The sequence below is a fragment of the Microtus ochrogaster genome, chromosome 4 (assembly GCF_000317375.1).
Source record: "Microtus ochrogaster isolate Prairie Vole_2 chromosome 4, MicOch1.0, whole genome shotgun sequence".
Taxonomy (NCBI): Eukaryota; Metazoa; Chordata; class Mammalia; order Rodentia; family Cricetidae; genus Microtus; species Microtus ochrogaster.
The window spans coordinates 33,475,403-33,487,384 of NC_022011.1; the positions used below are offsets into that span (position 1 = coordinate 33,475,403).

The 11,982-nt window shown below is 49.4% G+C and overlaps 1 long non-coding RNA gene across 1 annotated transcript; it reads right to left on the reverse strand.

The window, feature by feature from the left end:
* Nucleotides 1-1,544: 1,544 nt before the first annotated feature.
* LOC113458466 lies at nt 1,545-11,948 on the reverse strand. The gene is made up of 4 exons (XR_003378846.1): nt 11,895-11,948; nt 5,636-5,730; nt 2,877-2,991; nt 1,545-2,464 (listed from the first exon to the last, which is right to left on the reverse strand). It is a non-coding gene; the product is annotated as an uncharacterized LOC113458466 (long non-coding RNA).
* Nucleotides 11,949-11,982: the final 34 nt, after the last annotated feature.

Below are 11,982 nucleotides of genomic sequence, written 5' to 3' on the forward strand. Positions count from 1 at the left end.
ACCTATAGCATCTTACAAACAGGGTTCCTCCTTTATAGACACATCTGCAAGCTCACGGTGGGGCCGGAATCATTAGCCGGTGTGCCTGTCGCAGGACTCCATGTCTCTGCTGACACTGTGATGTGGTTCCTGTTAGTTCCCCTGGAAGAGGCTTTTGCTCCAGTTAAACAGGACTGCTTAACTTTGAACCAGGGTGTATTTGTTGTGGGGTACATCAAAGCCTCAGGAAGCAGTCTGGGGGTTCCCTGAGGCCTCAGAAGCATTGGGCCGTGACGAGGAGGAAACATGCTCATTTCCGTATTCACCAATGCTGGGCTGCATGGCAGGGCCGTCCTGTCAGGCTTGCCGAGGCTGCTGTGCAAATGCCTTGTACTTACTTTGAAGTAAGGTGATTCTGAACACCTTGGGCCAGGGCTCCTGGCTAGAGCCTGTGAAGGCATCAAAAAAGCCAGATTTCTTCTGTCTTTCCAGGTTGGCCCCACTTTACACAAACAAATGGATTCATTGGAAGACATAGTGATCAGCTGGTGAAATGACTCATATTATATACCCCCCCACATGAAATATAAATGAAAACCTTAAGAAATGGTGATGAAGAAGCCTTGTGTGAATGCATGCGGAGGCTGGGGGATAACCTCCAGCAGGATTCCTCAGGTGCCGTCCACCTTGTTTTTTAAGGCAGGTCTCTCCCTGGCTGGAATTTGCTGACCAGGCTCGGCTGACAGTCCAGTGAGCCCCAGGAACTCCCTACTTTACCTTTCCAACACTGGAGTTACAAGTGTATATACTACCGAGCTTAGCTATTGACACAGGTTCTGCAAATCAAACCCAGGTCCTCACACTTCAAGGCACGGACTCTACTGTGTGAGCATCTTTCTGCAGCCCCAGGAGGTTGTGACATGACTTGCTTTGTTGCTGTTTTGGCACTGAAGAAGGAACCCAGGGCCTTGTGCATGCTGGGTAAGAACTCTACTGCTGAGTCGTATCACCAGCCTGTAAAGAGCATCCAATGGGAGGAGAAAGAGACTCTTGAAAAGGGGATAGAAGATCCATGCCCTGGGCAGGGCTAGTATTGGAGAAGTGCATGGCTTTCCTTCCTCTTCTCCGGTGGGACCTGAGAGACTTTGGTCTCCCGATAGTCAGGCAAGAGAGGGGAAGGGGGGGGGGAGAGGTGAAGAGAAGGGAAGGAGAGCAAGGGTCACCATCAAACTCCTGCATAGTGTGAGGTACTCCCATTCCCCATGTGAGGTAAAGGAAGAAGGGGTCTGTCTTTGATAGGGTTTTTATTACTGTGAAGAGACACCATGACCACAGCAACTCTTATAAGCAAAAGGTTCAACTGAGGGTGGTGGCTTATGGTTTCAGGGGTTCAGTCCATTATCATCATGGCAGGGAGCATGGCAGTGTGCAGTCAGACATGCTGCTGGAGTAGCTGAAAGTCCTACATCTTGCAGGCAACAGGAAGTTAACCGACAATCACACTGAGAAAAACTTGAGCAAAAGAGACCTGGAAGCCCGCCCTCACAGTGACACACTTCCTCCAACAAAGCCTAATAGTGCCACTCCCTTTCGGAGCCATTTTCTTTCAAACCACCACAGGATCCCCAAGAAGTAAGGTGTCAGGAGAACCTATGCAAGCAGGAAGTGGCCAGCAGAGTGAGCAGGCAGAGGTTCTGCATGCAAGCCAACCGTCTGCTCAAGAGCTGTTTTGACATTCGCATGCTGTTTCTGAGGTGGAGGGAAAGCCAAGGCCAGGGAGATGTATCCTCAGGCTTCGTGTCTATTAGAAGGGACCAGAGAGGTGACAGGGACCCCCACCAAGAGACAAGCTGAGCACTGGTCATTTGACACTCCAGGGGAGCTTGGATCTTGCTCAGCAGTTTAAAGAGACGACTGTACCCTCAGGAATCCCAGCACGACAAAGTATACCTTCATTTCAGAGGTGGGGAAATGTGAACTGCGTGGAGGTACCCAGGCTTGCCAAGGTCACACAGGAGCCAGGGGGAGAAGATGAGCAATCAGCAAAGTCTGTGACAAGAGTCGGGAAATGTGAGAAGGACACGGGGTGGGAGCAGAGCATCCAGACAGAACGGAACGAATGGGCAGCATAAATTCTTTAAGTGATTTCTTAAGCTTGAAATTCAACCGGGAATTTACTGTGCTTGTTGGGATGCTGGGGGTCAAGGCTTGGGAGTTTTACCCTGAACACCCCACGCATCACCTCATAAAACACAGGCAAACTGGAGTCGTGTCGCCAAGCGTTGGGTGACAAAAACAAAAGCCCCTGAAATATATAGAATTAGACAGAGAGGATTTGGAGATCAAGCCTTCAAGTCCCAGACAGACAGACAGTGACTTCTCTCTTCACAGGAAGTGTAATGAGGTCCCATGACTCCCAGGACCAAGGTAGGTAGACAGCGTGGGTCAGCAGGTGTCACAGTGATGGAGTATCTCGGAGCTTTGCCTGGGGAGACAGAAGAGAATGTCAAATCACCCAGAAAGAGAAGACTTTGGTAGACTAAAGGGATTCCATCTAAGCCTGGCTTGGTGATTCACTGTGTTTATTGGGGTGACTCACAGACAACCTCACCACTGGGAAGTCCCCTGAGTAAGTTGCAGGAAGCTACTCTGCCAGAGTCCCCTCATCCCCAGTCAGCTACCCACCTCGTAGGTAACATCAGGGAGGGGTGGAACCTTGAGAGGATCTCATGAAGGTTCCTGAGCTCCTGGAAGCAGTGTTCCATGCCCCCAAGAGGAAATGCTAATAGCCCCATCTGGTGATGGTCTAGTCTCCTGAACACATCATAGCCTCTCTGATGCAGGAGTGACCCCTGTCCTTGCATCCCCATCTTCCAGTCCTTTGAAGACACGTGTACCTATTTGAGAAGCACGTAGGCAGGAAGGTCTTCTAAGGGCTCAGCTTCCCTGTCACCCAGAAGCACTGACATCATCCCTTTCAGGCTACAGCAGGGACCTAGAACTCCTGAACACCTGCAAAAGTGAGCACAGAACAGTGCCCCCACAGCACAGGAGGAGAAATGACATCTGAGATACTGCTCCTGGGGTAAGGTGGATGACACCTGAGCAATGGAAGTCAAGGTTGTCCTCTGGCCTACACACACACACACACACACACACACACACACACACACACACGAGGTAGCTCTGTGTTGCTTGGTGGCTCCTAGGGTGGAGACTGAATAGTGCTTGTACCTTTAATATTATTTTCCCCGCTTTTGATGTTATTTTTACTCTATAATTTTGGCACATTAGTTTCCCAGTGGTCAAATCCTTTCTCTCTGCTCTCCCCCCCCCCTCCAGCCCATCCCTATAAACGCTAAGCTCCCTACATGGCTGCTTGCTCTGACCATGGAGCTAGCTTTCTCTGTCTTAGATTTGGCAGGCTACACTTGCATGGACAGACTGACAGAAGGTATCACTTACATGGTGGAGACAGGAGCCATAGACTTCTCTGCAGCAGCTAGAGCTGTGAAAATACCTGACAAGTAGCTACTCAAGAGAGAAAATGTTTATTGTGGCTTACAGTTCAAGGGGATACCGGCCTCACATCAGGGGAGATATGGCAGCAGGAAGGGGCACAACAGCAAAGCAGGAGGCCCGGTAGGCACCCTGCTTCCACAGCCAGAAAGCAGAGAGTGAACAGGAAGTAGGGCCAGACTACAAAACCTCAAGGCCCACAGCCAGAATCCAACTTATCGTGAGGTTCCACCTCCTAAAGATCCTAAAACCTTCAGTAAACAGCGCCACCAGCTGGTAACTAAGTGTTCAAACATTGATGACCGTGGGGGATGTCTCACATTCAAATCCCAGCAACGCCTGCTGGGTAGTCTTAGGTCTGTGAACGTTTAATTTATAAAGATTTCCACAAGTTTCCAGCAGGTCCTCTCTGCTCCGAGTCTCACATTGGCTAAACTCATGCCAGGGCCAACATTTGTTCCCAATCTGACTGTGGATTTGAATCCAGAATATACAAAAAACTATTATAACTCAGCAACTGAAAACAATCAATAAAAGGGGGGGGAATAATGAATAGATGTTTTCCAAAAGAAAATATACAAATGGCTAATTAGCCCGTGGAAATGTTCAACCTCATTACTCAACAGGAAATGAGCATTCCAAACACAATAAGATAATCACTTAACAGCTAACACTGACAACAGAAAAACCACCCAACAATAGCAAGTAAAGACATTCAGTCTCTACCAGCGAAAGTGGAAAATTTTGTAAACACAGTGGTTCTGAGTGTCTTAAGGAGTCAATGAATGGAGCAGACATTCTGTAAGTATTTACCTAAGAGCAACGGAAAGAAGTTTAGGGCGCTATCTCTCCCTCTCCTTCTCCCTCCGTCCCCCTTCTCTCCTTCTCTTCCCCCTTTCTCTACTCTATACTGGAAAAAAAAAACCCCAATACCCATCAGTGCATAAGACAGCTCTGACCTTTATACACAGACTAGAATATTATCACTCAGCTCCAAAAAGGGCTAGACTGGAATGAACGAAAAGCCCTTGATGCAAACTTGGAGTCTTTCATTTCTGAACCCTGTGCCATGTCAGCCTGTTCCTCCTTCTTGCTTTCTCCGGTTTTGTAGCTGGGCTTGTGTGGGTCTCCTCTGAGGGTGCAACTCGTGTAAATAATCACATAGATGGACACAGAAATCCCTGCAGGTGAATTCAGCCCAATGCATGTAGACAGAAGCTCCATGCTGTTCTAGAAGAGGTGAAATCAGCCTGTCTCAGTAGAAACTGGGTCAGGGATTGGCCAGTTGGAGAATAGAAGGGGATTCTGGGAAGGGCACAGGGAAGTTCTCTGGTAGGGTATCTGTAGCGAGCCGGACAGGATCGCCATTACAAGATGGCACCGACATCCTGTCTTGTTGGAAATAAACAACTCCTTATTTGGCTATGCCTTTGAGAGCTGTGCGTCCCCCGCTTCCCGCATGCGCGGTGGATAAGGGTCCTTGGGCCTATCCCGATGCAGCCTGGTGTCAGTTGATGGTGGCAACCAATCACAGGGCGACCCATGTGCCAATTCCCTATATAAGCAGCTGCCTTAGTGCTCTCGGGACCCTCTCGCTTCCTGCCCCCTCGTTCCCTGCCCCTCGTTCCCTGCCCCCTGTTCCCTGCCCCCTCTCGCTTCATGCTCCTTCAACCAAGGGTACTCCAATTAAAGCGTGATCTGAGAAGAATCCTTGTGTGGTGGTTGTTCTTTCTCGCCGGTCGAGAAGTTCGCCACAGGTATCTGTTAGAATTGGTAGAACATAGTTGCTTTACTTTAAAATTCGTGTGTCCGTAGAGCTGGGGAGATGACTCGGTTGACAAAAAGCTTGCTATACAACCATGAAGACCTAAATTCTGTTCCCAGCGCCCCCCCACAATGCCAGACACGGTGCAACCAGGAACGGTGGAACCCTGGGACACCCTGGCCAGACACCTTAGCCTCATTGGAGACCTCCAGGCCATGGAGGAACAGTGTCTCAAGAGGGGGTGGATAATGTTCAAGGTTGTCCTGGGGACTCCACAACCATGTGCACACACATAGACCATCTCACACATGTGCACATCCATAGGCACACATATAAACACACACACATGCATTTTAAAAATTCAGTACGTACAGTTTTGCGGCTGTGTGACTGAATTAAACATGAATGACAACCGAGAACGGCCCATTTTGCTCCAGTAGAACATAGCATCTGGTTCAAATTGGAAACTGTAAAGAGCAACCAAGAAGTAGGTTTTACAGGAATAACCTATTTGTTTAAAAGTTCTCCCTCGCTCCCCAGCTCACGGTGCCTTGAAAGCAGCTCCTAGAGCTTCAAAGGAAACGGATGTCAGGAAAGATGGAGGACACGGCTTCTCACAAAGGAGATAAGAGGAGAGGCGGGTTGATTTTTCTCCCCAACTTAAAACAGCCTCTTTGTATAATTAAACTCTGCTAATTTGCAAGACCCAGTAGGCAAGCAGAATGCTCAAATTCAAAGTCCACATTTCAGCAAAATATGCTTTAAACAAAGCAAGAGAAGCAGCAATTATAAATTGTTGTTAATTACAGCTGGAGGCCACAGGGGAGATTAGTAGTCTGTCTTTGAGAAAAGACTCCAGGCCTCAAGTTCATGGGGGTTTGAAAGTAACCGATAGCCCCGTAAACCTCTGTAGAAAGCAGATACTGTCCAGGGGTCTCTGGGACAACTCAAACTCTGTCGCCAGGGAAACCAATCAGCCTTACAGTGTGGAAATGGGAATCTGAATGTGTTTGTCTCATTCAAAATGAGCTCTGGGGTGTGGGGGCGTAAATGCAGATCTCTGAAATGTGACCTGAGACAGAGTCACGCCAAAGCCAGCCTGTGTCCCTTCTCCCTGCTCCAGATTATAGTTTGTGTTTGTGTGGTTTGGTAGCTGATTTTGTTTGACAGACACCCCTGACGCCCAGAGTGCATCCTAGACCAGCCATGTTCCTAACCAGCCAGGTTGTGGTATTGCTTTGTTGTCTTATTAACTGGCTCTGGTCTATCTGAGGAGTGATCCCGGGCCCCTGGATACTATCCCAGGCGCATGCTGTTCCCTAGCCAGCCAGGCAGAGGGATATTAGCAGGCCAGGAGTCCAGGCAGATGTAGCTGCCATGGTTAATAGTGTGGGGCTCTTGGCACCGTGTCTCATCACACTGTGCTGTTGAACCACAGACATGATGCTTCACAAGTGAGGACCAAAGCGACCCTCTTTCGTTTGTGTGTTTGTGTGTGTGTTTGTGTACACTCGGAGGCCAGAGGTCAGCGCCAGGCGGATGTTCACCTTTTGATACAGAGACTCTTGGTTTTATTCAGAATTTATTTGTCTCGGCTAACTGGCCACTAAGTCCCAGGGATCTGCATCACTCCACCCCTCCCCCTGCTCTGGGATTGCATGTACCAACACACCCAGCTTTTTCTTAAATTCTAGGGACCAAATTCAGATCCTCTAGCTTGCAAGGCAAGTGTTTGTGAACCGAGCCATCTTCCCTGCCCTGAGCCAGCTTCACGAACGAACATAGGCTTGCTAAGTGGAGCTTTTGAACTTGGTGGTTGGCCACAGAGGGTGTAGTCAGGGGACATGAAGGCTGAAAGTGATAGTGAGGGCTGTTGCCACAGAACCATCCTAGATTCCCTGGGATTGTGTGATCCTGGGATGTCAAAATCAAGTAGAAGCCTTGAATCTGAGTGAGGACATGGGACAATTGCAGCAGAGAGGAAGGGTGGCTGGGAGAATCCAGCCAACAGTGCTGATCCCGATGACACGGGAGGGGGGGAGCACTGAAGCCTTATTTGGACAAGCCGGGAGGTCTCATCCAGATGAGTCATAGCCATGTATGGGGCACACAGAGTGCCGGACTGAAGAAAGCATCTCTGTCAGGTATGCCAGGTTGGACCAATGCCTGCCCCGTACTAACAGTAATTCTTGAATTTTGTCATGAGTCAAGTCCATCTCTTGCCTCAGCCTTGCCTGGTCCCAGCTAGAAGGGAGGTGAGCGGATGCTTTGTCAATATAGGGAAGAGGACGAGGAATGGTGGCGCGAGAACACGCCACTGGAGAGAGACTACACCCCAAGCATTTCACAGGGAACACTTACGCTGAAATTCTTCATTGTTTATCTTAATCATTTTCAGCAACTCAGGCACCTTGAGGCACAAGCTCCTGATCGTCCTTAGCCAGTTGCCATGTGGACTCCCAGCCTCTCTTCTCTGCCTTTGTTCACGGCATTCCCACAGCAGCTGGTGTGTCTGGCTTCATTCTGGTGTAGGAGGAGCAAGTACCCTGGCTCCTCAGCCCCAACAGTACCCAAGCTGGGCAGCAGTGGTTCCTATCCAAGTCAGTGTTTGTATGAGAGTCACCAAGTACTTCCTTCCTGGGGACTGTGGTAGGAGACCTGGCTCTGCCCACATAGTTGGTATCAATAGCTGTGGGTCCCCTTAGTTAGGAGAGCCATCCCTGCTCCTTACCCTAAGTCCCAGAGCTAAGAGGCGTTCCTAAGGGTGACAGGCCCACACGGGGTCTGCACATGCAGGGGTGCTCATCACAGAGGACCCTCACAGCCCCGGGGCCTCACAGACAGCCGAGCAGCCTTTCATTTGTTTCCTGGCTCAGTGCTAAGAGCTTTGTACAGGGTGCATGCAACTGGGCCACACAGCTCCACCAGGACCACTTTGAGGGGCGTTGCTAAGCCAGGCTGTAATGGACCCCAAGAGTCCCACCCAGCAAAGCAACTCCCCTCACGCATTGCAATGAAGCCCAATCAAGGTATGTGTCCCAACAGGCCAGCTTTCAGGAGAGTCTCTACCCTCGCTGGGCCTGAATCCCACAGCCTGGCATGTTTGGTGTGCGCCAGTTTGTGTGTTTTCAGAAATACTATTCGTCATTTGGAAAACACTAAATATAAAATGCTGAAATTTAAATGACTTCCATCATTTACCCTGTCACTGCCAACATTTCAGATTACCGTGTCCCAATTATTTCCACGCAGGTGCTTTTCATTTCATTTTATTTTAATGGAGCTATAATCACACGGTGATGGGAAATGTACGGGACTATTCCTTTAAGTCTGCTGTTGTTTGTTTTTTGTTTTTTGGGTTTTGATTGCAAATGGATTCCGTGATCCTGAGATTCTAATCTCCTGTGACCCGAGGCCAGGCTGACTGGATGAGGGCCTGAGCCCAGGAAATCCAAGACTAGCCTAGCTCTCCTGCACACAGGTGGAGGTCTGTTCACTGTCTTGCTGGGCTACAGAGTCAGACAGCCCAACAGCTCTCTGCTCCAGATCTTCAAATGCAGGTTTGGTGAGGCCGTGAGCACTGGGCCCGAGCCCCCTCTTTATGCAACAACTCCTTACTCTGCTTTTCCCTTACAGTGGAGCCTCTTGAGGAAACAAAGTGAGGGACTGGGAGGCAGGGGCTTTTGGGAGGGACAGGTTCCATCTACCCTCTGAAATCAGATCTGTTTCACACAAGGGGGTGGGGGGGACAGAAATCAAGAGCCCAGAGTCTCCAGTTTCATTGGCCCACAAGCAGCTGTTCAGCCATGACACAGAGCAGACTCTCAAGTGCCCCAAGTAGGCTGGGGAGACAGCTCAGCTGGTGAGGTGCTTGCCTTGTAAGAACCAGAATTCAGTCTCCAGGATGTTTTTAGAAAGGGTGGTGGCAGGACTCGTAATGCCAGCACCAGGGAGGTGGACACAGACAGATCTCTAGAGTTCACTGGCAACCCCTGGAAGGTGGACACAGACAGATCCCTAGAGTTCACTGGCAGCCTGTCTAGCCTACTTGGCAAGTTCTAAGCCAGTGAGAGACTTGGTCTCAAAAAACAATATGGCCAGCACCTGAGAACGGCAGCTCAGGGTGGCCTCCGGCCTCCGAGTACTTATCCAAACGCACACACAAGTCTGCCCCGTTCCACAGGGTCTCAGACAGACACAGCTTTAAAGGGACCATGACAATGGACCCAGGGGAGGAGCCACGGCATTTTACCTCACTGGGAAGACAGAGGAGGCAATGAAGGAAAATGAATGACCTCTGGAGGTCCCCTGTCCCAGGCCAGCAGCAGCAGACTCTTCAACACTTTGTCTGGCAGCTCCACCCTGACTGACAGGATAACCTCACCTGGGAGTGGCAGGAGTCACCAGCGGTTCCCACGGGGACAAGCTTGATGCCTCCTTCTTGTGCTATACCATGCGGATGATTCTGGGGACGACAGAGCCTGACTCTCACATCCGGGGGAAATAAAGGAGGAAGGAAGAAAGTGCAGGGAGGCGTGGAGGTAGAAGAGAAGGAAGAGGGGAGAGAAGGGAAGGAAGAAGGGAGGACGGCCAGCTGAGTCTCCTTGGCCAGCTCCAGGCCAGTGAAAGACCGGCTCAGAAACAGGTATATGGTTTCCGAGGGGCACCAGTGGTTGTCCTGTGGCTTCTACACACACAATTACATTAGTCTCATTCTCTCTCTCTCTCTCTCTCTCTCTCTCTCTCTCTCTCTCTCTCTCTCACACACACACACACACACACACACACACACACACATGAAAAGAAGATAACCAAGTTTGGAGTCAGCATGGTACTCCCCTGTTGTGACCCTTTGCTTTGGTGCTAATTTACTAAATCTAAAGCATTTAAACTATGTCATTGTCAATGGAAAATGTAGGGCTGTGTGAAGTGTTCATACAATCAGTTATCATATAGTGAACATACACTCTGTCATCCATATATATGTATGTATGTATGTATATTATGGGTAAAGAACCTCCATGTAGCTGGATTTGGCAGTGAATGTCTGTAATCCTAACGTTCAGGAAGCTGAGGCGGAAGCTCAAGTTTGAGGCTAGCCTGGGCTACAGAAAGATCCCGTCTTAACAGAGAGAATGAGAATGAGAGGGGCAGCACTCAAGAGCGAGCGCAGCTATGTAGAAATTTTCTTTGTTTCCTGAGATACTGCCTTTTTATATCCGATTCTATGTCTTTGAGCTACTGAACTCAGGCAAGAAAAGGAGACAACCAGCTCCCAGTGGGCCCTCCAATTCTATTCTGCTTGTCAGTGATGGAAAATGTTAAAGGATTAATACTTAAAATGCATATTTTGGATACAAGAGGCACTTAGAATTGTATACATGTTTTCTTTCTGAGTTAGATTCTCCTATGGGTTTACTTTGCTTACATCAGCTGTTGGCTGATTCCAGTTTGCATGCAGGTGCGAGATGCGGAAGGCAGGTTACTCAGTGGGATAATAAGTAATATACTGTTATAGTAATGCCGGATTATAAACGGTGCGGGGCTGATGGTGGCAGGTGTAGCACGCCAATCTTTTTAGGTGATGTCTTTTTAAACAGCAGGAAACTAAGCTGTTAGATTGGCATATATCACCTGCTGAAGGGAGCACAAAGGATTGGTGTGTGTGTGTGTGTGTGTGTTTTACACACACGAACTCATTAAGGAGCAGACTCCTGGAAATTGCTTTCTCCACCAGGATGGAGCGTGACTGATCACGAGTCCAAGCACACCCATGCTAGACTGAAAAGACCTATAGGTACCTGGCCCAAGGCCACTGCCACTTCAGTTGCTGGTGGAAATGAGTCTTGTAGCTAAGTGAGGTGACAATCCCTCAATTTCTTGGGGGAGAAAGCCTGTAGGCAGCTGCGGGTTGTGCCAGGGGTGGGGAGGTATGAAGCAGGGCGGGGGTTACTGTATATGGATAGGGTGGAAAGTCTGCTTGCATCAGCAGGCAGCAACCTAGGTGAGTTTAAAAGCTTCCTGCAAACAGGCTCTAGTGTTTAGGATGAATGCCAGTTACTCACGTCAAACAGTCTAGGGGAGGCCATTGCTTGGGGTCAAACTGAACTTTGAAACACGAGCTTTGGGCTAATTTCCCCCAAAGCAGGGGAGTCCCGTCAGTGAGTTTCAACCAAGGACGGAGAGAACTCTGGAAAGAGAAGTCCCTTTTATTTGCTCTTGTTTCTGCTTTCTCTGGTGGCCCCTTTCTGTCGGTCACGTCAGCTCACTGGATACTCATCCTATTTCCAGGTTGCAATAAAAAGCTAAATCAAACCTTTAAACTAGACCCCCACTACCTTGTCTCAGATACTCAAATACTGAGCTAAAGGCCGGGATAAAGCAAGGTTAACTTTACCCCAGCTGACTGCTCTACAGCAATGCGAAAACCGAATCCCAGCAAGGCCCAGTCGTTCAAGGAGGCTTCCTATGGCCCCAATTGTTACACAGGGGCTGACTTGGAGCCTGGGGTGAGGGTCTCAGGGACGGAACTCAGGATACCCGAAGCAGCAATGGCAAGGTACCTGACATTCCCACGCACGTGAGTTTGTTACACAGGAGCACCGGGCACCTTAGGGACCTGTCTCCATACCTTGCAGACAGCCACCACGATAGAGCTCCACGGCAGGAAAATATGCGCGTGCGCAATGTGTGTGTGTAAGTGGGGGGAGGGACACGCA